The following is a 26,508-nucleotide window of genomic DNA, read 5'->3' on the forward strand; positions in this document are numbered from 1 at the left end:
ATTGTAATGTATTATTATGTAAACATTATTGGTCTTATTTTGATGGCAGTCGGACAAGCATCCGACCGCCATCGCAGTGGAGGTGGGACCACCAAACAAGCAGTTGGAGGTCCAATCCACCAGATTAGGATGAGAATGCCATGTAGACAGTCGGAAACATCCCTTTTTCTATTGTGGCCTGGAAAAGGGCAGTATAACAAGCCGGAATACAAAAAGGGATGTTTTTGAACATCCATGCATCTTCTGCTAGGCACCATTTGGTGCCTGGTAGATGGTGCATAGATGCATGGTTCCTGGCAGGCGTTGCATGGATGTTTGTGGGGGCACAACATGTGCCCCTCAGGCTACATTGCTGAGGCCTTTAAGAGAAGGGGGCCCTGTTAGGATCCCCCAATGTCCGTTTCCAACAGCCTTTCCATGGTGATTGGACCTCTATGAAAATACTGCCGGAAACTGACATCCTAATCCCTACAGAGGTGCATCCGCAGTCAACACCTCCATTGTAGGGATTAGGCTCCGACCGCCACCCAGGCAACCTCCTTGGGCCTGCTGGAGGTGGCGGTCTTTTCCCCCACCCACTGTGCTCTGACCACTGGTATTGTACATCGTAATCGAGCCTGCTGTGATTGTTATATGGAATTGTTTGGTGTATGTGTTGTAGTTATTCTGTGTGATGGTTTGAGTTTGTTTCTAGCTTTCTTGGAAGGTTACGGTTAAACTTTTTAAAACAATTTATATATAATTTTATTATATACTAGCAGCCCGTCCCGACTATGTCCGGGTATGAATTGCTGCCGGCCAGTAGTATATTGTTTTGTAGGATTTTGTTTTGATAGCATTTCTTATCTGTGACAGGCCTGTGAAATGCTCCGATTCACAGTGCACTGCTGATGTACTTAAGAGTGCGCGTTCAGTAGTGTGTGAACTCGAGTTTCCCTACTTTATTTTTCCTTGCAATATTATATAGCGCGAACTCGACAACATGGCATGAGCACAATTTACATTACAGAAGAACACATTCATTTGTGGTAGGCACGGGGAGACATAGCGATTTGCCTGGAATCACAGGATGTTGAGCTGATGCAGAGATTCAAATGTAGCTCCCCAGCTCTAAAGTTCCCAATTCTAGAACTTGTGGCGGGAGGTGTGTCTAAAAGTGTATGTCGGTGCTGGCCAACAATGAGAGAGACCTGTGCATTTTTGAAATGGGTGTTGAAAAAATATGAGTATGTTGCTGGAGATGTGGGCCGCCGTGCCACCAATGTACTTACCGGTGGAGGGTAAACACCCATTATTCCGCAACTTTCTTTCCGCATACCATCACTCCGCATACTTTCATTACGAAAGTACCATGACTCCGCAATGCCATTATAACGCATGGCATTACATTTTATATGCTTTTACCACGCATACATTTACAACAAAATTCGTTTTAAATGCATGAATGGTAAAAGCATGTTTTTTTAAAAATGTTTGGATAAGGTAAGTATGGGTATAGGGGTATATGTTTTGGGGTACTGAGGTATATGTTTTGGGGTGTTTGGGTATTTTAAGGGTTCAGATATAGTTTTGGAATATGGGGTACAGGGGTAGTTTTAGGGTTTAGGGATAGGTATGGGGTTTGGGGTACAGATGTATTTTTAGGGTTCAGGGCTAGATTTTGGTTTTGGGGTATAGGGGTATTTTTAGGGTTCAGGGGTAGGTTTGGGTGTTGGGGTACAGGGGCATTTTAAGGGTTCAGGGCTGGGCTTGGGTTTTGGGGTACAGTGGTATTTTTAGGGGTCAGGGCTAGGTTTGGGTTTTGGGGTACAGGGGTATTTTAGGGTTCAGGCGTAGGTTTGGGTTTTGCTGTACAGGGTTATTTTAGGGTTCAGGGCTAGGTTTGGGTTTTGGGGTACAGGGGTATTTTTAGCGTTCAGGGGTAGGTTTGGGTTTTGGGGTACAGGGGCATTTTAAGGGTCCAGGGCTAGGTTTGGGTTTTGGGGTACAGGGGTATTTTAGGGTTCAGGGGTAGGTTTGGGTTTTGGGGTACAGTGGTATGTTTAGGGTTCAGGGCTAGGTTTGGGTTTTGAGGTACAGGGGTATTTTCAGGGTTCAGGGGTAGGTTTGGGTTTTGAGGTAAAGGTGTATTTATAGGGTTCAGGGCTAGGTTTGGGGTTTGGGGTACAGGGATATTTTTAGGGTTTAGGGACAGGTTTGGGTTTTGGGGTACAGGGTATATTGATAGGGTTAAGATGAGTTAGTGTTTAAGAGTTTTGGGGTATTTTAAGGAGTAAGGGTGGGTTATGAATATGGGGTGCAGGGGTATTTAAAGGGAGAGGGGTGAGATTAGCACACGATATGAGACATGGCATGAAGGGCGGAACGTACCACACGCCCCCAGCGTTTGTCACGACCCCAGCACACGCCCATAGCACAACGCAGACACGCCCACAAGGGACTACTTTGCTGGCACAGTTCTTCTACCTTTTAAATGTATATGGTGGGCGTCTGCATAGCCTATGTCCTTCTGCTGCAACTGCCTTTTCCAACGCTGTATTGGGTGCTGTGATTGGTGCTGTGGTTCCTGAGATTACCCGCCTCAAAGGTTTGGGCTCTCTCTTTAATATATTAGTATGGATCAATCTTCATTAACGTTAACATTGGAATTGGAATTAATTTTTGGACTGATGTAATAAAATAATATATTTATTATTTTAAATAAAAAAGATTTAATATGTTTGTTTAGAGTTTGTCATAATTTTTTAGAACTTTGGTAGGTTCCTATTTATTTTATAATATGCTTTTGGCTATGTTTTAAAAAAATCCTCTTCTTTTTTATTTATGAAGAGTTTGACGTTAATGTGTACCGTCTCATACATTGCTTTGGTTTGTTTGCTAAGTTACCGGCCACTTTGGCTAACAGATTGCTTCATTCATACTTCTTGGTAGCCTTGCTCTTTTTGTAATGCTTCTCTAAATTTGTAGAGTGTAGGTTGGGTTGTACCTAGTGTGGAGTGAAAGGCACTGTGTCATACTTTCATTGCATTGTTTGTTTTGGCTCCCGGTGCCAATGTGCTGTCATAGACATTCCAACATGGTATTTGGACTTTGGGATGCCGTAAGCCTACGGAGAAATGCAGTTTGCCAACCCTAGTGTCTTTGAAATAGTCCATTAGGGTACTAAGTTTGTCTTCATTTTGGTGGGAGAAAGGATTTTCTAATAGTAAATTATAGCGGTTGCTAACTCTGTGACTGGGACTTAGGCATGTGCAATAATTCCTTTCATTTTCAATGGCAAAGTGCCTCTTTATCAAATATTCTACACTTAGGGTCTGATTACAAGTTTTGTAGTCTGACCGCCCAAAGACCGCAGCCGCGACCACGAGAAGACCACAGGACTGACGGTCTTTTGACCGCCATATTACGATTTGACCGCGGCACCCGCGATGTAGCTGTGATGCTCTTGCGGTGGAGATGAAAAGTATCCCATATATCTCAATGCCTGTTTGTACATTTCGGCTGCATATGTGTCAAATACACATATATGCATGATACATGTGGAAAAATACAACAAAGCCATTGCCGCTGTTCGAAGTCAAAATGTTAAAGAGCGTGTACATATTCGACGGAATGGCTCACTAGCCGTATCAAGGCGCCATTTGAAACGGAACCCCTGTTGTTTTTATGGAAAGGGTTTGTCAAGTAAAAGACAGGGTTATCTTCTAAATACACAGTAGAACAAATTATTTCGTAGGCGTACATGTGTGCCCAAGTGCACCAAAAGCGAGCCCTGTTACCTAGAATGATTCCAAGAAGAGGTTCTGTAAGTTATGATCTATAGGCAATGATTCTTTAAACACCACTCAGCCGGTCAAAGAAAGGTCTCTCAAAGGATGTTGAACAATAAGCAAAGTGATTAGCCTTTCTTGAGCAAAGCAGGGCGGTTTAATTTGCATGCTCTAAGAGCATTTTGTACATCAAGAGTTCATTCCAGGGAAATAAGACTTTTTCCAAATGATGCACACAGCCAACCACTCTTAAAATCAAGTGAACTAATTGAAAAAGTTGCTACTCTTGATTGCCGAATTAAAATGAATGTAATTATTTCACAATTTTCTCTCATATGCGTCAAGTGGTTTTAGATGGTAGTAACAGGGCTACTTTGGAAGATGCTGATTTTGATCCTTCGTCCTCAAGTTTATATGTAATGCTTAGCAATAGCTGCGTTCACTCACTGAGCTATGAGTATAACTTACAAAAATGTGGCCCACAACACCCCAATATGTGAGCAAGACAATAATATTAACTGTTGAAATCCTAAACATCTCTTTACAAATATGCATAGAGCGAATCGAACTGCTTGGACTGTTTTGAGGCATTTTAAAAATGAAAACGTCAATGCAGTAAAGGCATGTACCTATAAATTACAATACATCTTTGTATATGATTGTGTTGTATTGCATTTGTGACATTTCAATAAAGCTTAAGTAGCATGACAGGGTCACTAAGCGCTCATTACAATTTGTTTCTGTAATTGACATGTATGACTGACGTGTATGACTGACCAGTTTATAAAGGCAAGTTGAGTTATTCACGCACTAGCCTCTGGAGATGTATCTGATGAGATGAGATGTAGGCACTGAATTGCTGATCTTGAGTTAAAATATTACCAATCTTAATTTCCCAGCTTCTCTACAATGTGTGACCTTGGCAAATAATTTCATATCCTCGCAACTCACTTAATAACTCAGCTAAGTGTAAGACTCTTTGTGCAGGCCGAAAAGGTGGGGTCAGGTAGTGTGTGTGTGTGTGCATGTGGGGGCAACAGCAGCGGACAGTGGGACGAGGGGAGCAGAGACAGCACAGAGCCATGCTGTGAGAAATTGGGTTGTTGGTTGACAGGAGTGTGAGCCCTGGTTAAGTAACAGCCACAATCCCTTGCAGGGCGAACCACAAAACAATCACTAAATTAACTTGTACTTAACCCTGGGTTGCTTGCCACAAAAAGTATTCAGGCTTAACTTTTTATGCAGCACACAAACACAACACAGGAAAACTCCCAAACCAATTTTAGAAAATATAGTAAATTGCAATACATCATATGACACAAAAAGGACAAAAATCCAAATAGCAGAACCAAAGTTGTGAACTTTTAAACTTTTTAGTGAAGACTAGCACCTAAAAGATCAAAGCTCCAACTTCTAGTCGCGTGAGGCCGGGTTGAAGTCGAAAGTTAGGCTGACTGCGATGGAGTGCGGTTCAGATATGAAAAGTGGATTGGGCCTGGTCAGTGCTTACAAAATGTTTTGAAGAAAATGTTCTGAGAAGGTAAAGTTCAGCAGGACAAGGCTGCAGGTGGTGTCTGAGGAGGAAGCTTCATCGTCGGATGGCCTTGGGTCGCAGCCGCAGTGAAGATTCCTACGTTGAGACTTTGTCACCAAAATGGAAGCTGAAAATCTCCAATGGGATGAGGCGGAGGGCTGTAGCAGAAGACAGTTCCACTAGGGAAGATACCTCTTTGGCGAAGGATCACTGTAAAGCATTTGCTGCTGCAGAGGAGAAAGCAACAGGAGAAGCCGCAAAGTCAATCTGACTGGTGATGCACCTTGGGCGGATAGAACAGTCAGGTTCATCCCGGTCTCCTCCAGGTTCTCAGAGCACTTTTGGGCCAAAATTCCTCAGTTTTGGTGTTTGGCCATCTGGGTGCTATTAGCACCACAACAAAAGGTTCAGGACTGGTGGGACACCTCTTGGGGGTTCAGGGCACACTCTGGCTAGGTCCTGGTGTGGGTTCAAGATGGTGTGAGCATTTTATGTCCCTGTGACTCTGAAGGAAGCCCTTGGAGTCGCTTATTTTGGTCCTGGGTGCAGGTGAAGATGCAGGTGAACAGCAGAGTGGGCATCTGAGGGTTCAAGGATAGGGCTGAGGCATCACAACATTCCTTCCAGGTAAGCTGCAGTCTGGCAGAGTGCACAGAAGGTTACAGAAGCAGGCAGTCCTCTAAGAGTCTTCCTCAGGTTCAGCAGTGAATTGAAGAGTGGGGTTGAAGGTCCAAGTCTTATAAGCTGGTGTCCTTCTTCTGGAAGATGTTATAAGGGTCTGGAAAGGTTCTTTGAAGTGCATTGAGTTTCTTGCTCCTATCCCCTGGATCCAAGCAGGCTGTAGTGACAATACATAGTTGTTAGGCCCTTTGTGTGAAGGCAGAGCAAAGGGATTCATATGTAAGTGGGGTTGTGTTCAGCTCTGCCCTTATCCTGCAAGCAGATGGCCCATTGAGGCACACCTAATTTCTCTATTGTGTGAATGTCTAGGAGGAATTAACAAAGTGGAATTATCAGCTACACCCAGTCATGAGACCCAAGACAGGCTGCTTGTAATGAAAAATCCAACTTTACCATTAAAGAGGGTTTATAATTACAATGTCATACATATGAAACTTGATATAACCTGTGCACAATTAGGAATGACAGCATATTACATGTAATAAGGAATACCCAATGTTATCCTATGGGAGTGGTAGTCCTCACAGTAGTGAAAAACTAATTTAGGAGCTTCTAACTACCACAACATGTAAAACTTAAATGTACATTTCCAATCTTTTAATTACTCAGCACCCAGCAATATGGGATACCTAGGGCCTACCTTTGGGGTGACTAATATGTAATAATAGGGGAGTTTAAGGCTTGGCAAGGGGGTTTAAATGCCAAGTAGACATGGCAGTGTAATAGTGCATTCAGGCTGCAATAACAGATCTGGGGCATGTTTTAATGTGCTACTGAAGTGGGTGGCACAGTAAGTGCTGTGGGCCCATATGTGGTACAAAAGGGGGGTGGTGATGGACGGAGCATCTGAACCAATCAAACACTCACACCCAGTCAAAAGATCTGGGTTTGATCCATCACCGTTCTTTAGCGCACTCTGCCACCCCAGTTCAGAAATGGCTATATGCAAATCAGTCTGACCCTGTGCCTCATGGGAACAGTCCAGCCCGAACTGCCAAGCCATGCCTTCCCTGGACCGGAAACCAGCTTCCGAGGACCGGTTTCTGGCATTCCAGCCGTCTTCAGCCCGGCTTGCTTGAATCCAGTGGCAAAGCGAGCAAGGGACTCACGTCTGAGCATACCCTGCCACACTTATGGTGGCCAAAAGCGGTACAAAAGGAGGTGGTGATGGACGGAGCATCTGAACCAATCAAACACTCACACCCAGTCAAAAGATCTGGGTTTGATCCATCACCGTTCTTTAGCGCACTCTGCCACCCCAGTTCAGACATGGCTATATGCAAATCAGTATGATATGCAAATCAGTCTGACCCTGTGCCTCATGGGAACAGTCCAGCCCGAACTGCCAAGCCATGCCTTCCCTGGACCGGAAACCAGCTTCCAAAGACCGGTTTCTGGCATTCCAGCCGTCTTCAGCCCGGCTTGCTTGAATCCAGTGGCAAAGTGAGCAAGGGACTCACGTCTGAGCATACCCTGCCACACTTATGGCGGCCAAAAGCGGTACAAAAAGGGGTGGTGATGGACGGAGCATCTGAACCAATCAAACACTCACACCCAGTCAAAAGATCTGGGTTATATCCATCACCGTTCTTTAGCGCACTCTGCCACCCCAGTTCAGACATGGCTATATGCAAATCAGTCTGAGCATGTGCCTCATGGGAACAGTCCAGCCCGAACTGCCAAGCCATGCCTTCCCTGGACCGGAAACCAGCTACCGAGGACCGGTTTCTGACATTCCAGCCGTCTTCGGCCCGGCTTGCTTGAATCCAGTGGCAAAGAGTGGGCCCATATGTAGCATTTCACGTACAGGCCCTGGGTATATGCTATACCACTCTACAAGGGACTTATGAGTAAATTAAATATGCCAGTTAGGTGAGTAAGCACAAGCACGTTAGCACTGTTTAGCAGTGGTAAAGTGCACAGAGTCCTAAGGCCAACGAAAACGAATTTCTGCAACAATTGGAGGTAAAGAGTCAAAACGTTTTCCAAAGGCTGACATGTCTAACAGGTCTAACACATGCACTGTAGAGTTCATAGCAAAAAGTACAAAGAAACGTGCGGCACGCAGCCAGTGGAAGTACACTGGCCGCAAACAGGAAGCTGTGATAGGTCCATGTTGCACAGAAGGGACATAAACCCTGGGAAGAAAGCAGGAGGCAATGAGTATCTGGGAAGAAGCAGGAGGCGTGGCCAATAGGAAGAAGGGAAACAAGAGTGGCAAGGAAGTCAACCAATGATAATAAGAGCCGGTGCTAAGCCCATTTTTAAGCCTCTTGTTTTGAGCAATAGATTTTGCTGACAGCGCATGCTGGCTGTTCAGGCAAAACCTAAAAATGAGCATGACCTGTTTATAGTGTAACTGATGCTCATGGAAAGTGCTCCAAATACCTTCAGGTCAAGTTTGCGCTATATAAAACTACTTTTTGTTTAACTGGTGACGGAGAGGTACAAGGCTTCATAACTTTGTTCCTAATTTCTGAAACCTCAACTCCCATTAGACACTAATCGTACAGAACATTTTTCAGAATGAGTTTTATGTTATGCCATCTGTTCAGCAAGTATGATTGTGCATTAACTAACTTTGTAACAGCTAAACGTACCTGAGCAGCTGGGCTACCCGATTACACTGCACCAGCATTTCACTGGAGGATCGGTAATGTAATAGCTAGATAATACTGCCAAGCCTGCCATTTAGATTATTGCTCATAATCATGGTAAATTAAACAATAATTGTGATTTAAAGGTGCACATTCCAGGTACAAACAAAATGATTCCAAGACAGCCTACAACTGCCTAACGCTTTAACATTAATATCTTGCATGTATTGTTATTTTTGGTTTGAGAACTAGGAAAAGAGGGGAATCATTACCACTGAACACATCATTACCTAGTTATAATGTGTTCACAAGATTACTAAATGCAATATATATATATATATATATATCTTGAACACACTGTCTTTTGGTTTAGCGGGATAGTCTTTTTTAATACCTTATATTAGTCCACATTATTATATTACAATTATACTTATGTTTTGATATCATATAGAGCAGAATTGCCATATTACTGTTTAAAAAAACATGACACACACCCTCTGCTTCTGTAAATAGTACAGACGGAGAGATATGGAAGCGAGGACATTTTGACTCAGAAGCTAATTGAACAACTCATGTGCTGCTTCATGCTGCAAAGAATTGTGCAACATAAAGCAGGCACAGTTAGAAGAAAGGCCAATTCAGAACATGGACCCAAGGAGCCTGAATGAAATCACCACTTTGAAAAGTAACAGGAGCCCAACCCACCACAATTTCCATCACAGCAGCTGCTGGACGTTTAAGCAGATCTCGACTGGGTACTACCATGTTATTTTATGTGCACCCTACGGTGTTACCGTTCCTTCAAATCAACAGTATGCAGAGTGGAAGCTAAGACGTTCAAGGCTGTGAGGAGATTTTTTTTTTTGGGGGGGCTACGGTCCGGGAAGCTGCATAGCAGCTCTTGCCTTGCTTCAACTGAAAGTTTTCCTGGGGGTGCAATGGACTCTGGTAGATGCGCCACTTTGTGAACCCCTGCGCCACATTATACCTGACGCAAGAAAGAGTCATAGAAGTGACGCAGTGAAATCTATAAGATTTCACTGCGTCACTTCTAGGACACAAATGCGACAATTTCGTACGCCTGCCTCACAGCAGGCATAAGACTGATGCAGGCCCTTTCACATGGGGCTTGCCCCATGTGAAAGGACACATTGCTGGATTTGCGTCACTTTCATGACACACTCCAGCAATGCATCACTTTTGCGCCATACAGATACGTCAGAAATACTGACGTATCTGTAAACCGTGCGCCATGATGCGTCATACTGTAAATAAGACGCATCATTGGTGTCGCAAGGAGGGCGCGGTGAAAAGTGACGCATCGCTGTTTTCACGCAGCGATGCGTCACTTTTCATAAATGAGGCCCTTAGTTTGAAATTGTTGAGTAGTTAATGGTTGGCAAAGAGAAAATCAGAAAAGGATTACTTTGGTTACTCCACTCTTGAGTCGAGGTACACAAAGTATTGGCATTCTGATTCATGGTGAACATTTGAAAAATGTGGACTAGGCTATTACTATTGTTAAAGGATTGTCCATGGCCAAAAATACTATCCTATATCTCTAAAAATTCAGGCACTCATTACGAGTTGGGCGAAGTAGAATTCCTGTATGGAAATCCACTTCACCCACTCATAAAGGGGCTGGTGTTTTTGCACCCAGTCCTTCCAAAGGAAACGCAGTGAAAGCAGTGGAAATAAGGCTGGCCATGTTTCCTACCAATATTGCAGCTGCCATTCAGGTTAGATGGGGATGATCTTGTTGTGGAGCAGTCCAGTGTTGACTAAATGAGTCAGACCCAACATGGTGGCAACCATGATGGCGAGGAAGTGCAGGGCTGGATGTAAGATGACAAAATCCTCTGTGCTGGGGAAACAGCCCCCACCCACTGGCCCTTCAAACATCTCTCATCAGTTTGTGCTTCCAGGACCAAAAACTATGAAGAGCTTCTGCAGCACTGTTCCCTCAGCTGCTACTGCTGCATTCAAGTAGCTTGTCCATCCATGGCTCTGCTCTTAAGTGGTGCATTGCAGGGAATGGGTAATTTCTTCAGAATCAGAGATTGGGTGGTGCTGGGCCAGATTAGCCTGAGGGGAGGGTAGTACGGTATTGGTCGTAGACGGCTACAGAAGGAGGAACAATAGTGTTGGGAACTCTTCTAGAGACATCCTGTGAGATAGAGTCTGGTGGGGACTGAGGATGTGGCAGGGGCTTTTGTGATGAATCTAGCATTGTTGGGCAGCTGGAGTCACAGGCCCTCTTTCTAGTAGCCAACAGGGTGGAAGCCCATGTTGTGAGAGCTCTTTGGATGTATATGAATTATGACAGTGAAGGAAACATATATACATATACACATACATACACACACAGATATATATATATACATATTCACTGAAAAAACCATAGGTTTCAGGCCTTATATAGTTAGGAATTAGCTTTTAAAAAACCTTTGAAATTCACTCAAAAAAAGTTTTAGGGGTGTTATAGTTAGCTGGACATTTCACTCATACAAAACCATAGAAATTGCTCCTATATAGTTAGTTGTACTAACTATATTTCGCGCACCCGCAATGCACTGCTGATGATGTCACATATTAGCTCATTCATGACATGGTCAGTGACATCACTGATGACATCTCAAATGACAGCGATTTTTTCGATTTTTTTTTGTTGTGCCCTTGGGGGTCCTTCTGGACCCCCTGAGAAGGGCTAGGGGGTTGGGGGGTCTCTACCCTGCCCCCTTTTCGTGTTTTCCACTCTTGTTTTGGGCTCTCTTGTGCCTCAGTTCTCCTGAGAAACAAGATGGTGGCCACCTCTTCCTGGTTTGGACAGTTTGGAATGTTGACAGTCGACTACCAGCCAATCAGGATCGCGCTCACGCACATAAGGGTACGCGTACGTACGCGTACCGTACGCGTACGGTGCGCGGACCCGTAAACTCATATAGATATATATGTGTTTTTGAACCTAATTTTCATAAAAACCACTGGAGCAATTTTCACCAAATATAGCAAAGGCACATCTGCGTACCAGCCCCTACAATTATGCAAAGTTTGGCGTAATTCTGTTCAGCGGTTCGGACTGTAGCCGTGTCAGAACGTCCTATGGAAAATTGCATGGGGAAAACACGTTTTGGGACCCCCCTTTTTCCTCAGCCCCCACTTCACGAATCCCCCCGAAACGTTCAGGGAAGGAGCGGAGCGGAGCTGGCCAAAATTCTGGAAAAGAACACGCAAATTCCTCAACCGGCGCCAAAGTTATTCCCAATAGAATGTTGCGGATTTCCTATGGTAGCTAATCCTAACTATATATACCTACTGGCTATCGCCAGTAGGTAATATATATGCATGTGAACAAGGGCTGTTCCAGCTCGAAACACGTCTTGCCCTTCAACCCAGCTGAGATGCAATAAAGAATACCTGTAATTATCCTGGTGGTCCGTCTCCTGTTTGCTTCGCCGTTCCGAGTTTGGGATCGGAGGTGGCGTTTTGGAGTTTGTCGTTTATATATATATATATATATATATATATATATATATATATATATATATATTCCAGAATCCACACTTCAATCCTCGCATCCAAGGCAGTATGAAAAAGCACGAGCTCAAGTTGCATCAAAAAAAGGATTTTATTCCGTGACTGGCAACAGAAAATTAACTCGACGCGTTTCGGGAGACTTCGCTTGCTCACGAGTCAAGTTGTGTGCATATCATTGGTTTAAATAAACAAACATGTGACACCATAACATAAACAACAGACTACCGCGATTGTCAACAAAACGGTAATTGGGAATGTGTCTTCCTAATATCAGTTTACACATATTCTTTTTGTTTGATCCAATACAGGGGTATACATTTCTATAATCATGTCTGCAAACAAAATTAATATATATATATATATATATTAAGCATGGGCGAATTTTGCGAATCTCGCGTTCGCGAATTTTGCGGATTTGCGAACTCGCAATCCGCAAAATCCGCGAATTCTCGCGAATTTGCGGATTTTTTTTTTGTGTTTGCGCGGGTTTCTGCCAGTTCGCGAGGGTTTTGTACACTTTCGCAAATTGCGAACTTACCTGTCGGGTCGCAAGTTTCGCGAACTTGTTGTTTCTACGTGTCCAGCCTGTTTGGGACACTCTTCTTCATCACTGCCACTCTCTGTCACCACTGCCACTCTCTGACTACTCATGCCACCCTCTGGCCCACCCATGCCACCCTCTGTTTCATCACAGCACCCTCTGGTTGTCCAGTCAGTGTACATTATTGTGGCAACGCAAGCACACCTTCCCTGCCTCAAGTGACCTGAATTAATTTGGGGCTGATTAATGTGTCACAGAATATTTTTTTAGCTGGCACCTGCTTCCTTAGTGCTTCCTGATTAGTGATCTTTTGTACTTGCTAAGTGCTTTCATTGTTGCAAAATTAGTTACAACACCTGCCCTGCCCCAACTGACAATAATGAATTAGGGGCTGATTAATGGATTTGAACTTCCAGCCTGGCTCCTGCTTGTCTCCCTTAGCTGTAATTCAGGACCTTTGTGGCATATGTGTAACTATTCTGAGGTTCAGAGCAGGGTCACATAATAGTTGCAACTGGCAACTGAACTCTGGAGGGGCCCCTCAGGAAGCACTACAGGAAATGGCTACTAATGATGAGCCTGAACTTTTGAACCTGGTAAGTAGTTTCAGTTTTGCTAAGATCGTATTTCTGCAATTTTGCACTTATTCGCGGGGCGCGAAGTTGTACTGGGAAGCCGCGAACTCACGCGAACAGTGCGAGCAAAATCCGCTGCTCGCGGATTTGCGGATTTTGCGGGAGATTCGCGAATCTCGCGGATTGCGAATTTACCGAAAATCCGCAAAATCCGCGAGCGAAACGGATTTTCCGCCCATGCTTAATATATATATATATATATATATATATATATATATATATATATATATATATATATTCCAGAATCCACACTTCAATCCTCGCATCCAAGGCAGTATGAAAAAGCACGAGCTCAAGTTGCATCAAAAAAAGGATTTTATTCCGTGACTGGCAACAGAAAATTAACTCGATGCGTTTCGGGAGACTTCCCTTGCTCATGAGTCAAGTTGTGTGCATATCATTGGTTTAAATAAACAAACATGTGACACCATAACATAAACAACAGAATACCGCCATTGTCAACAAAACGGTAATTGGGAATGTGTCTTCCTAATATCAGTTTAGACATATTCTTTTAGTTTGATTCAAAACAGGGGTATACATTTCTATAATCATGTCTGCAAACAAAATTAATGCCAACCAATTTTTTAGCTTTACCTCGCCGTGTTCGTTGCACTTGTATCAATAAAGTTATGCAAGTTCCTTTGGGCTTTATATTGATCCATAAGTCTTTGAGTCTGCTTGTTTTATAAGCAAAAAGGCGATTGCTATCTTTAAACTGCAGCGGTTTCCAAATTAATCACAAGACTGGAACACATCAATACAGTTATACAAATGCCTTGGCTTATTTTGAACTGTAATAGTTTACAACCGCTTAAAAAATAACAATCGACGATTGTAATTAGCACATACTGCCCCAGTGGGCTACAGCGATTCCCAAATTAAATTTCAAAGGAACATCATATTTCAAATAATTTGCAAAGTGCAGAACAATCAAGTCTTATTGTGACAGCACCAGAGCCAACTCCAACCTTTCCTCTTTCCGAAAGCAGTTAAAAACATTCCTTTTCAATCTTCCCTACTAATCCCCAGTTAGCCACTCTATGAGGTCTCCTCTATTATCTTCTAGCGCTTGGACGCCCCCGGGCAGCAATTCGCACTTTACAAATGTACATCCATTTCCATTTCCATTTCCATTTCCAGCATCTAATCCTGCCCAAGTGGGCGTAACTCCCTCAACGTCATTTTCATTCTCCTGAACATTCAAGTATGGTAAACTGCATTGTGTTGTCTCAGTATTTAAGTCGAGTCCACATTCCCTGAAATAAAACCAAAATAATAATAATGAACTACTCAAATTATATATAAAATTGCCCATAAAACACACAAACATGATATTTTTACAGAGTTAAAAGAGAATGTATACAGGCACATATGTCAATATCAGGAATCAGATTCTCTCAGTGGGACCAACTGCCGGGTTCCAATAGGGGAGCAGAACAGGTCAGATTGCATTGTTATACTCTATGCAAAGCGAACAAACTAGCCTAAATGTACTTCCATATCCTCATCGTTATTGTGTCCTAGCGGGGCCATAGTTCTGTATTGTAATATGATTTTCGACTCCAGTCTACGTAGACATTGCAGTCTATTGCCCCCTCTTTCGTTGTGTTTTATTGTATCAAGGACACAAATCAGATTTCTGATCGTGGCAACTTTGGAAATGTCTTGCTATTGGATAGGTTTTATCAACATTCTTAATCGCTCTCAGGTGTTCCAAAATGCGTAGCTTTGCCTTTTTAATTGTGCTGCCAATATAAGCCTTCTTACATGGGCAGAACAATGCATAAACAGCATATTCAGTGTTACAAGATGTATGCTCTCGAATAACAAATGGTTCTGCTGCTGATGACAAAACTGCTGCCTTCACATTGCGACTATTCTTGCAGGCTTTGCAATTTCTGCAAGTAAAAAAGCCTTGTACATTTGGCATTGTGATTTTATTCGGTTCGATCGCCTTGCATAACTGGTCTTTCAGGGATCTTGCTCTCCTAAAAGTTACTTGGGGAGATGTTTCAGCACTGGTCGCTATATCTGGGTCAGTTTGTAACATTGGCCAAAATTTGTTAAGGCTTTTCCTCAATAGAAATGCTTTGCTACTGTACGTAGTAATGAATCTTGTTTTTGCTTCTGTTTCTACTTTCTCTGGTTGTTTTTCTAGTAGTGACTCTCTACTTCTTCCTGCTACCACTTTTTGGGCATTTACAATAATTTTGTGAGAGTACCCTCTTGCTGCAAATCTCTCACACATTACTTTCTCTTTGAATATATATATATATATATATATATATATATATATATATATATATATATATATATATATATATATATATATATATATATATATATATATCAATTCATTAAGTTCCGCAGACGCTGAACGCCGCCTTGACTCCTCTTCGTGACAGAGGCTCGTGCTGGGTGGCGAGCCCTTAAATCAATTCCAGCATCCACACTTCAATCCTCGCATCCAAGGCAGTATAAAAAAGCACGAGCTCAAGTTGCATAAAAAAAAAGGATTTTGGGCTTACGATATAATAGGGTTTAACAGCCGTACAACAACAATGATTGTAACCTAAGATTCACGGGGGAAGTGAGCTCAGAAAAGGTCAACTATCTAGACCTGCAAGTGAATGTTAGGGATGGGAAAATCCGTACCCTATTATATCATAAGCCCACAGCAGGGAATAGCGTGTTACACGCATCTAGTAGTCACCCCCGAAGACTCATAAACAGCATACCGTATGGGGAATTTCTTAGGTTGAGACGTAACTGTACTCTAGTGGAAGACTTTGAAAAGGCAGCCAGTGAAAGCTTGGATAGATTCTGTGACAGAGGATATAAACGGAATCTTCTGTATGATGCATTGAACAGGGTGAGGAAATTAGATCGAGGTTCTCTCTTTCAGAAAAAGTCACGTCCAAACACTGATGGGAAATTTCGTATGATTACCCCCTACTCAGCCAACTCCTTTAGATTAAGATCTATCATGACAAAACACTGGCATATCTTAAAAACTGACCACATTGTTGGTCCTGATATACCGGTTGTTCCCCTGATCACCTTTAAAAAGGCGAGATCTTTACGAGATTATGTGGTACAAAGCCACTTAAATCCCATACGAAAGATCCAAGGAACATTGAAAGATGCTAAGGGCTTCTTCCCTTGTGGAAGGTGTAAAGCATGTGCATCGAGTAAACAAATGTTAACATTTGATGTGAGGGGCTGTAAGGGTGGAAAAAGAATAAACAAATTCATGTCCTGCCATACAGACCATGTGGTTTACTGCTTGATGTGTCCCTGCCAGCTAAAATATATTGGCAGCACCATCAACCCGGTGAAATTGAGAGTGCTTGAACATATGCGGGCGATCACAAAGAAAGACTTTTCCTATCCGGTCGCCCGACATTTTGCAATAAAGCACAACAGCAACAGGGATCTCCTGAGATTTTTCTGCTTGGATTGTGTTCCTGAAAGGCCACGAGGTGGCAATAAGTTACAGACACTCAGGAGACTAGAGTATCGATATATAATTGATTTAGAGACCAAGGCGCAGGGAGGTCTGAATATGGGAGAGGAAATGTCATCTCACCTGGGATGAATTTGAAACATCAGTCATTGAAACGTGAATTCTGAAAAATGATGATATATGTGTGACAATCCTTTCTGTAACAGTGATTTATGTTTGAACAATGAACTGCTGAAGGGACTACTTACAAAATTGATGTATTTGGTATGAAGGCTGAAACTGTTTTTAGAGGTATTATTTGGAAGCCATATACAGTGTCAACATAGTGTTGATAGAATGCAACAATACGGGTCTATCTGGAAATATTTCATTAACCTGGTCTTTTCCGGCCTAATAGGCTGCAATTGCCGATACACGGCAAGATAGTAATCACAATATGGATATTGTATTTGTACGCTCAGTATGCGTGAAGCGATGTCTTATGGACAGAAATGATATATATCCCGTTGACCCACACACAGGAGACACTGTATATGTCACAATTGGATAATTACGTTTATTTTGCCGATACACGGCGTGATTATGGTTGAGTGGTTTACATGACTGAAGAATTGACACAGTTGTTTTGAAATTATAACATGCATATTCAAAGATGGCGCTTAAACATGAATGTTTGAAGCAGTCCTATGTTTGTTTTTACCACCTACAATGAACGTACATAATGGCACAGCGCAGCGCATTCGTTTGTAACACTGACGAAGGGAGTTTCTCCCGAAACGCGTTTGTTTTGGTAATAAACCTTTGCTGACAACTGGAACCCCGAGAGTGCTGTATTTCTTCTAACCCGGCTGGGTATCACTTGGAGAAATTGGAGCGAACATTGTTATCGCGGGACACCACCGCGGAAACAGCACCCGCTGCTAGAGTGACTCGTGTTACTGGTGTTTTTGGAGCAAGAATATATATATATATATATATATATATATATATATATATATATATATATATCCGCACTCCCTTTCTTTGGTCAGAAAGTAATCGGGTCGCACTCCAGTAATGATTTCAAAGTTCCATTTGGTTTATTTTCAAAAGGTTTCCAAACATCCAGGTGTTTTGATGTTTGTAAACCTTTTGAAAATAAACCAAATGGAACTTTGAAATCATTACTGGAGTGCGACCCGATTACTTTTTGACCAAAGAAAGGGAGTGTGGATGTATCAGCGGCCTGCTCGACCGCGGGGTTACGCACGGCTGGAAGCTGCGCCTTGACCGCGCAAAGAGCATTGAAAGTATAGACATTGTATATGGAAGAAGCGCAAAGACATCTAAATGACAAATTATGTTATCGGAAAGGAGCTATGAGCGATTTAAGGAGCTTGAAAGATACAGTATTCAATGAACTGGACCAATGGAGAAGAGATGGTTTGTTAAGTAGACATGAATTTGGCTTCCTTACTAATGAGTCCCCTATTACACCGATCCTCTACTTCATACCTAAGATTCATAAACAGTTATCACCAGTTCCAGGTCGACCTATTATTTCGGCCCAGAGAAGTTTAATGGAACCTATATCTAAGTATGTTGATTATTTCTTGCATGATGCGGTGGATAAGTTACCTAGTTTCATTAAGGACACTGGTCATTTTCTTTCTAAATTATCCAAAGTAAAGTGGGAAGAAGATTATGTGTTGATAGCCATGGATATCTGTGCATTATATACCAGTATCCATCACAGAGATGGTCTTTTAGCAGTAAAATACTTTTTGGATCAGCGCAGTATCGAGTTTCACCAGCACAATTCTATGTTATTGAGGATGATAAAGCTCTGTCTGGAAAACAATTATTTTTTATTTGACAAAACTGTATACCAGCATTTGAGAGGTGTGGCCATGGGGGCATGTTTTTCTCCCCCCTATGCATGTTTACATGTTGGGTGGTGGGAGGAACATGTCCTCAGGGGTACACACAGAAATATGTTTGATTCTCATGTTGTGCAATTCTGGCGATTCATAGACGACATATGTATGATCTGGAAAGGTACCATAGAATCAGCTAAAGAATTTGTGGAGGTGATTAACCAAAATGATTTGAATCTTCAATTTACAGCTGACATCAATAGTTGTAGGATTCAATTTTTGGATGTGTAGATTTATATTGATAACCAGGGTATACAAACGAAACTCCATCGCAAATCCACGGCAGGAAACTCTATACTGCATGCCAGCAGTGCACACCCAGGTCACCTGATAAAGAGCATACCTTATGGTGAATTTTAAGAATGCGTAGGATCTGTAGTTCACCTGTAGATCTGGAAATCTGCCAAAAAGAAGCACTGAATAGATTCTTGACTAGAGGGTACAAGTTACATAATCTTAAAGAAGCACTAGAGAAAGCTAACCAACAGTCTAGAGAGGAATTCTTGGAATCCACTAGTTCCAGTAGACATAATAAAGGAATAGATGTTGGAGTTAACTCTACGGAACCGATCAGACTAATCACTACCTTTAATGTAGAGGAAAGGAAGGTGAGGTCTATTATTAATAAACATTGGCCCATTTTAAAAACTGATATTACGTTGGCACAAATATTGCCCCCCCCACCTTGCATTACCTTTAGAAGGGGACCTTCTATGAGAGATGCTTTGGTAAGGTCAAGCCCAGAGGTAATAATTAAAGACAATTGGTTATCTACAAAGAGAGGATTTTTTAAATGTATTTCATGCCGAGCATGTAAATTCGGGATCAATACTAGTGAGCACCAATCTATACTACAATCTACTCCTAGTAAAATTGATGGATTTTACACATGTCGTACTGACCATGTTGTATATGTACTTCAATGTACATGTAGTTTGCAGTATGTTGGGAGTACGAAATTACAAGCATATGTCCGAATTTCACAACACATAAGAGCTGTAGTAAATTCAGACGATAACTATCCTGTAGCTCGCCATTTTAAGCTCGTGCACGCTAAAAACCTGAATGATCTGAGGTATTTTATTATTGACTCTGTACCAAAAAACATCAGGGGAGGTAACAGAGAGAAGCAACTCAGACAATTGGAGTCCAAATACATTTTAATGTTAGACTCTAGAATCCCTAATGGGCTGAATATGGGGGATGACCTTCGAAATTTTCTGTAAATCTATTTAATATGGGCGTTTTTAATAATATAGTCTGGATCAGGGGATTAGTGGAGAAATGTTCTTTTAGTGTGATTAGTTGTACTGTAAATTGATTGTGTGTATAGGTATGAAATAGTTTCTGAGTAATATCAAAACGCAGTTTTATAATGACTTATCTATTCATGCACTTGCACTTTAGTATTGTCAGGTATATCAGAGATTGAGCAACCTAAGACCATGGTTTTTCATACAATATTTAATTCATATTTTACACTTTAATACTTTGTATCCTGGGATCCAATGATATGATTGTAAATATCATGCTTTTTCCCTTGATATTTAGCACACACTTTGCACAATGGAATATTCGTACTTTTTTGCACTATCACTTTTTTTAGGAGTTGATTGCATATTGTAAGTAAAACAGATAATATTTAGACAGATTGTGTTCTTAAATAATGATTCTTCAAGGTCCAATCAATTATGGCCACTTGACCAGTATACCATATAATACAAACTATTGATAACAGTATGAATTAACTCTGATTTTACAGTTTTAATTTATTGTTTGTTGTATATAGTAAATATTTTATCGTAATTTATATACTTTATATGTTTTTGAGCTAGCAGTTACGATATACCATGTGAGAAGAATCCGGGACTCATTGAAAGTATAATATTATTTTGTCTGTTTTTACTAGTGTGGCAATTTAGCCTAACCAGGAAGTGTATGTATATAAACTGAACACTAAATCCGGGGCGTCATGTGATCAAGGCTGCCTGTTTGCAGCCGAAACGCGTCATGCTGACGAATGCCATTATGGAATTAAAGATTCATGCACTAATTGAATGTTTGGAGCTCGTTTGTGGTCTGTATCTGTCTCAGGCGTCTGAGGATTCCGAATTTTTAGGACTGCTTTGATATATATATATATATATATATATATATATATATATATATATATATATATATATATATATATATATATATATATATATATATATATACATATATATATCACAAAGAGAAATATTTGATGGTCTGAGGAGGTTTAAAGACTTGCAAGTCTTTGCTTCCCAACCCACATATAATTCACAAACAAAAACCCTTGAGTCTATGGAGCCAAGAAAAACTTTCTAAGTGTGCCAACTAGCTGAAGGGGGCATGCTTCATCATTGAGATCTCCCTATGCTGTGATACCTAGTTATGGCATGGGCTACAACCTCCTCTCTGAGATGGAGGAGCTCAGGGATGTTTTAATCTGGAGACAAAGTATACTAAATACTGCAAAGAGCTCAGGGTCAGTGGGGGACGCAGCACAAAAAAAGGAGTGAGTGAAAGTAAAATGAGCTCTATGGTGCATAATAACCCATTTATTTGCACGTCCCTGGGCCAGGATTAAAAGCAGGGCACTCGGGGAGGACAATATACCCGCCTTGAGTATCAATTAGTGGTCGAAATGTTTCAGCCTTATTACCCTCACACAGAAGTGTAGCGGCTTTCTTCAGGACCAACTAGTGCTTCTGCTAATGAAGTGTACAGTGAATAAAATTCCAAAAATGGAAAGGGGTTTTAAACATAACCATACAGTGAGCCCAAGTCCATCTTGAGTTACGGGAGGATTTCATTGGTGGTCACCGTAAATGTCGGGAAAACAAGCCTTGCCTCAAACTGGCATGTGGCTCAGGAAAAATCACCACCCTGTTTTGCGGATGGTCGGAACTCTTGTAGCCACATCAGGAGTGGCAAGGAAGGAAACCTACCATTTTAAGGTAAGCTCATAATGCAGGAAAGTGAACCAGCTATTGACAGAGAGAAAGCATAACAATGAGGTCAGAAATATCAGAGGGGCAGTGGAATTTATGACTTTGGATTGGAGACCATAAGTCCCCCGACCAAAGTCAACAGCTATAAGCATATACTTATTGAGAGCCACTATTAAATAAATATAACTAAAAAGTATGTACACGAAGACAAAATCCTTAATAAAAAAGGACAGCCCCAGAGCCGTTATGTAGAGCACGGTAGAACAAATATGGGTAAAAGGTCATACAGCTACCTAGGCCTATATTGGGGTTCATTGGGGCTCATAACACAATCTAAATTAAATGAAAATAGCAAGGATCCCGGATCTATACACTCGAATGTTGAATCTGGTTTCCCTGAGACCAATTCTTAAGAAGGAGACCCATGATAGGGTACCTCACAATAAATATAAAACAATATGGGATACATTATTAGCAGAGCATTTTTGTATTAGCGCTCAGAGGCACATCCCAACAGACTGACGTACACTGACAAAGGTTCCCCTTACAAACCTTTTTTTTAAACTGTCTCTCATTTAACCCACATGACCAGAAGTGGGTCAAGAGGTTCTCAGATTAAGGAAGAGGCCCCAGAGAAAAACAATTTCATCATCTTCTTCCACAGTTCCAGGAATATTATAAAGTCTATTGCTGTCCCTCTGAGGTGATCCCCCAGGTCTGTTACTTTCTTTTTCAGGTCTCCATACCACAATCTGTGCAGTTGTCTACCCTTTCTTACAGGCTCATGAGCCTGTACACTCCATAAAGGTAATCCTTTGGTGAACTGTAGTCATCTCTTGGTACATAGAGTTGACTTTAGAAGAAAACACAATTATGCTACTGTCCATCAAAAATATCCTTTAACCAATTGAAGAGATTTCTTGGGTTATTGGGCTTATCATGAGATCCAACAGCTTCTGGGGTGTTGTAAGGGTTCCCTGCTTGTGCCTCACAATTGCCTCTAGGAATAGGGCTGGGCTGGAGGACAATAGGGTTGTCACTGACATATTAAGGTCTGCACACACTAAATGATCGGCACTTCCTAGGCATTCACTCCAACAGTGTTCAGAGGGCAAAACTGACAAAAAGGGCAAAAACCTTTTATTGGATGTACCGAAAGTGAAAATAGTGCTGTACAGTGCTTATGCTCGATGCTGTGTGCAGTTCTAAAGTTCTTTGCGAGAAGAAAAGGTGCTTGCTAGAACTCAGGTTGGTACATCCGCCACATGTAATGATGTGCTGAAGTTAAAAAGGCAGTTCTGAGCAGCCCCCATGTGAATGTGTGGCGCCAGTACCAAAGATTGAGGTATGGACGAGTTCCCACCTCCACACCCAGATGGACTTAAAATGAGCATGTGGGGATGATAAGGAATCGCGCCGGCTCTCGAGCTGGCACCTTGCCTGGCAGTTATTTGTAGACAATCTGGCAGGTCATTGGTGCCATTCCAAGATCTCCACTTCACCTCTGTGGACTTCTAGCATGGTCCTTCACCAGACTGCCATGTCCATGTGAGTTACATGGCATGGATTTACCAGCTTCTGACCTCTGTTTTGGTAGGCTTCCAGCAGTTCTATGCGCACAATGCTGAGTCTATAATTGGTGGTCTCAGCTCCTGGTGTCTGACAACTCTCTGCTCCTCCTGACTTCTGATAAAGGCATTACTGCGGCCGGGCATGGGTAGCAAGGAGAGGGGCTTCAGTGGCACCATCCAGCAATGAGCAGCCATCTTATCTGTGACTGGTTCTGTATACCCTACTTGATGTATTCTTATTCCCTGACGTTTTACTGTAAGCTTTCTTTACCACTGTAACCTTCTTCCTGTTTATTATATTTTCCTCAAAGGGGCTTGCTGGTGGAATTCTGTGCTCTTTTCTTTTGGTTGTTTTTGGAGCTTGTGTAACACTATTATCCCACTTGCCCCTTACACAATTATTTATGGAAACACATTTTATCTCTTTCTTACTCATTTTTGTTATACATTGAAAAAGATTTGAAATCATGTTATATTTTACATCGGCCTTTGTTTCATGCCAAACGACTGAGTACTCTTCTAAGTGATATTATCAATGATTGAGCTTAGGGACATGCATGTAATGGAAGCAGCGCAGAAAAGGAAAGCACCATAGAAGTTTAAACCTCTTCATTCCCCTTGTCTGCTAGCATGTGTTGGCGTTTTCACTCATAAATGTAAAGGGCCCATTCACAGGATCAGAGCATTGTGGGTCCCAAAGGAGGGGTTTCCCTTAAACAGGACAAAGTTCAAAGTCAAATCATAAAGTTTAATTTAAAATTTAAAATGATTACTGAAAGCAAAAAAGTAGATCGTTAGATTTAAAACAGCATCAAGAATGCTTAAAAATAAAGCCAATTGCAAGAGGTCATAGCAAAATGGAAATAACCACAATTAAATATGATTCAGTAATGAACAAGCATAAAACTAGTCAGTTCATAAGTTAATGGCGAGTAATCAACAAGATGACTGACGTAGGAGCATATATACAAGGGCTTATCTCCACAGGAATGTCACTTTTTATGAGGTTCGATACGTCCTTCGCCTTATTTACAAAGAGGCATTCACCACTTAACATGGCTTAACTCCGCCTTGTGAATAAAGCCCCCTTCGACGCAGCACTTAGCGTGAAAGGGGCAGGCAATGAGTGCTGCGCTAGGCGTTCCATCGTAACACCATTTGCTTTTCAACACTGCACCCTATTTACAAGGGTGCACTAAATGGGAGGCAGCGCCAAAAGTAAGATAAGGGAAAACCTGGTCTTAACCTGGCAAAACGAGGAGAAATTATTAATTTCTGCTCTTTTTGCCGTTTTAATGTGTCCTGCATTCGGCAGCACACATAGAAACAGCAAATTGTCACGAGTGATTGTTCATATGCAGGAAGGTGTCCCTTCCTATACATAAACAATCATTAACAAAAATTACGAGCTGCAACCTCTATGTGTGCTGCATAAAGCAGCACACATAGAAGTTATAAATCACCATTACTGATAGTGTATTTGCAGGTAGGGACACCTTCCTGCAAATGAACAATCATTCCCCGCAACACAGGCACCCTTGCACTGTGGTGCAAGGGTGCCTGCATTGGCGCTAGACAGCTAAATTTAGCACCAGCACTAGGGGAAACGCAGGAGGTGCGCTGCATTCTTTTGAATAAATCGCATCCCTGTGTTTTCAGAATGACAGAGCGTGGAGTTAGCAATCTTGGCTTAACTCTGCGCTCTGCTTTTCTCTTCCCCAAATGCCATAGTCTTCCTCCAGGATAGAGATAGAGATAAATCAGCAAACCATCTAACATTGAAACTGCTCAGTTCAAAGCATAGAAGAGTTTAATTATAACTTACATAAAAGTCTAACATGAGGACTACTCCTTATGAAAGCTTGGAAATGGTCTCTAAGCATGAATCAAAAAAGCAAGCAAAAAGTCTTGAGTAAGTCTCTGGCAAGTCCAAGTAATCCAGCACACATCCTAGAAAGGGCAAATTTATAGCTTCAGAGAAGTGCAAAAAAGCCCACTTGATAGGGCGTTAAGTGATATCATAGGGTTGTACTACCAAAGAAACATGACATAAACCAACATTGTAGAAATTGTACTACTTAAAATGGGTTACTTTAGAAAATGCCTTAGACCCTTATTGTGAGTTCAGCTGTCCAGTGGAACACTGAATCTGTGGTGGTGGTCCACGAACCGTCAGATTGGCGGGTGGCCTACCACATTAGTACCATGACAGTTGGGCCACCACAGGACCATTGCTGCCACCAGGGATCCACGATCCCTGGTGGTGGTGCAGTGTTCTAAGGCCCCTAATGTACTGGTGGTGCCATACAGGCACCGCCAAGCATATTAGGAGTTGCCTCACCATCAGACTTTTCATGGCTGTGTGACATCATGAAAAGTGTGGTGGTGAGAAAACAAATGGGGCCCTACAGGGTCCCCTGTTGCCTCTGCCCATGAGGTGCACATGTTGAGCCCCCCTGTGTGCAGGGCATGGACTTGATAGTCCATGCCCTGCAGGAACTGCCCTTGACGCTCCCATTGTGGTGCTTTTTTCAAAGGCACCGCAGTGGGATCACCAAAGAACCAGTTCAAATTAGTCGTACTCAGGCGAGTGATCTTTAATGGCTTTGGCGGTCTTGGAGCGGACGGCAGCATTGCAGTCCCACTCAAAGACCGCCAAAGTCATAATATGATTCAGAAAAGGGGGTGGTGATGGACAGAGTTTCTGAATTAAGCAGAATACTCATACCCAGTCAAGAGATCAGGGCTTGATCCATCACCGTTTTTTAGCTCACTGCACCATCCCAGCTCAGAACCTGGCTACATGCAAATTAGTCTGTCCCTGTCCCAGTGCATCATGGGAACAGGGCAAACCAAACTACCAAGCCAATTCTTATACTGGGAAGGAAACAAGCTTCCGGGGACCGGTTTCTGGCATTACAGCCGTCTTCGGCCCGGCTTGCTTGAATCCTGATGGTGCAATGAGCAAGGGACTCACATCTGAGTATACCCTTCCACGCTTATGGTGGACAAAATGATTCAGAAAAGGGGGTGGTGATGGACAGAGTTTCTGAATTAAGCAGAATACTCATACCCAGTCAAGAGATCAGGGCTTGATCCATCACCGTTTTTTAGCTCACTGCACCATCCCAGCTCAGAACCTGGCTACATGCAAATTAGTCTGTCCCTGTCCCAGTGCATCATGGGAACAGGGCAAACCAAACTACCAAGCCAATTCTTATACTGGGAAGGAAACAAGCTTCCGGGGACCGGTTTCTGGCATTACAGCCGTCTTCGGCCCGG

The sequence above is a fragment of the Lissotriton vulgaris genome, chromosome 3_1 (genome assembly GCF_964263255.1).
Source record: "Lissotriton vulgaris chromosome 3_1, aLisVul1.2, whole genome shotgun sequence".
Lineage (NCBI taxonomy): Eukaryota > Metazoa > Chordata > Amphibia > Caudata > Salamandridae > Lissotriton > Lissotriton vulgaris.